The 2,500-nt window shown below is 43.7% G+C and overlaps 1 protein-coding gene across 5 annotated transcripts in view; it reads left to right on the top strand.

Annotated features, from left to right (window-relative positions):
• LOC112218926 (coiled-coil domain-containing protein 136) overlaps window positions 1-2,500 on the top strand; it is a 44,335-nt gene that overhangs the window by 2,671 nt on the left and 39,164 nt on the right. The gene's annotated exons all lie outside the window — the stretch shown is intronic.

The raw sequence follows: 2,500 nt of genomic DNA on the forward strand, positions 1-2,500 counted from the left end.
AAACTGGGGATAACATGGCCAGGGTTTTAAACTGGGGATAACATGGACAGGGTTTTAAACTGGGGATAACATGGACAGGGTTTTAAACTGGGGATAGCATGGACAGGGTTTTAAACTGGGGATAACATGGTCAGGGTTTTAAACTGGGGATAGCATGGACAGGGTTTTAAACTGGGGATAACATGGCCATTAGTAGAAGTGAATGGTCAATTATTAACTCTGACTGTGATTTGATGCAATGTGTTGTTACAGCATCACACTTTAATGGATGGGTAGGAGTATAGCATGTGACAGAAGTGTATATTGTCAGTATTTACAAGTGAACGGACAACGACTGGGATTTGATGTGAGTCATTTGATTTGATGTGATTCATTTGATTTAATGTGATTCGATATAATTCATTTGATTCGATGTGATTCATTTGATTCGATGCGATTCATTTGATTCGATGTGATTCATTTGATTTGATGTGATTCGATATAATTCATTTGATTCGATGTGATTCATTTGATTCGATGTGATTCATTTGATTCGATGTGATTCATTTGATTCGATGTGATTAATTTGATTTGATGTGATTCGATATAATTCATTTGATTCGATGTGATTCATTTGATTCGATGTGACGTTAGGCTACTTTAAATAGTCATGTGTTTTTCAGTTGTACCATTTATCAGAAGCTGTAGGATCTGTCAAGCGTATGTGGACTGTTATGAGAAATAATGAAACCACACAATGAAAACCCATTTTGAAACATATCTTTACCTCACGAGGCCGTGTCAGACTGCTGGTACCAGCCTGAAGTTTCATGCGCGTTACTGACTTTTGAGTCACTCTGCATGAGAGCGTCTGCTAAACGACTAAAATATACATGGTTTGTAAATGTACAACGACTCTCTTCGACTGTCACATGAAACGGAGAAGAGCAGCAGGATAACAGTGATATAGTATTTATTGTGTTATAAACTGGGTGGTTCGAGCCCTGAATGCTGATTGGCTGACAGCCGTGGTATATCAAACCGTATACCATGGGTATGACGAAACATTTATTTGTACTGCTCTAATTACGTTGGTAACCAGTTTATAATAGCAATAATGCACCTCGGGGGTTTGTGATAATATGGCCAATATACCACAGCTAAGGGCTGTATCCAGGCACTCCGAGTTGCGTAATGCATAAGAACAGTCCTTAGCCGTGGTATATTGGCCATATACCACACCTCCTCGGGCCTTATTGCTTAATGAATTATACATCATGAGAAGAATGGTGAGAATGCTTTGTTGTTCTCCATCTCGTACAGAGCAGGTCACAGTGTGTTAGACAGGCCAGTGAAGACACTGTCTCACTGGAGGTCTGTGTCGCTACACCACACACACACACACACACACACAGGAAATCATCAGATACAGAGGTTCGAAGCAGACAGCTCAAGCTCCTTCTGGCCACCGCTGGGATTGGAGCTTCCTGTTTCAAGTCTTGTTGTTGTCAGTTGGATGTTGTTCCGTTGGCTCCTTCTGACCCCTGTTAGGTTTGCCAGAGTGGTGATTCCTGTTCTTCCATGTCTTGTTGTCGTTGTCGCTTGACTGAACTGGGGCCTGCAGAGTTTAATGTGGGTTAAGTCATACTTATATCATTCTCCTCACACCACCGGTTTGACCCTCTGCTTTGGATCCAGACTCAGAACCCAGAACAGGGTTTGACCCTCTGCTTTGGATCCAGACTTAGAACCCAGAACAGGGTTTGATCCTGTACTTTGGATCCAGGCTCAGAACCCAGAACAGGGGTTGACCCTCTGCTTTGGATCCAGACTCATAACCCAGAACAGGGTTTGATCCTCTGCTTTGGATCCAGGCTCAGAACCCAGAACAGGGTTGACCCTGACCAGACTCATAACCCAGAACAGGGTTTGATCCTCTGCTTTGGATCCAGGCTCAGAACCCAGAACAGGGTTTGACCCTCTGCTTTGGATCCAGACTCAGAACCCAGAACAGGGTTTGACCCTCTGCTTTGGATCCAGACTCAGAACCCAGAACAGGGTTTGACCCACTACTTTGGATGTAGACTCAGAACCCAGAACATGGTTTGATCCTCTACTTTGGATGTAGACTCAGAACCCAGAACATGGTTTGACAGAGATGCACTTTTTGTCTCTTTGCTTCACTAGCTAAAAGGAATATCAAGTCAAGTCGAATGTTAACTAGAGTGTAAATGCATCTTCACATTTAATTAGTAATGCTAAGGGGAACTCTATCTCAAACAGAGGACTCAGTGTCAATTAGAGGAGGAAGATGGATCTTGATGCAGGTCAGTGGTTCTTCTGTTATCTCAGCTCCTGGGACTGCTCTTCTTGCCTGGCTAAACCAGACTGACTGTCAGGCTACTTCTCTCAGCCTCAGGCCTGACACTTCTCTCCTGTCAGGCTACTTCTCTCAGCCTCAGGCCTGACACTTCTCTCCTGTCAGGCTGCTTCTCTCAGCCTCAGGCCTGACACTTCTCTC

Source organism: Oncorhynchus tshawytscha, linkage group LG19 (assembly GCF_018296145.1).
Source record: "Oncorhynchus tshawytscha isolate Ot180627B linkage group LG19, Otsh_v2.0, whole genome shotgun sequence".
NCBI classification, from domain to species: domain Eukaryota; kingdom Metazoa; phylum Chordata; class Actinopteri; order Salmoniformes; family Salmonidae; genus Oncorhynchus; species Oncorhynchus tshawytscha.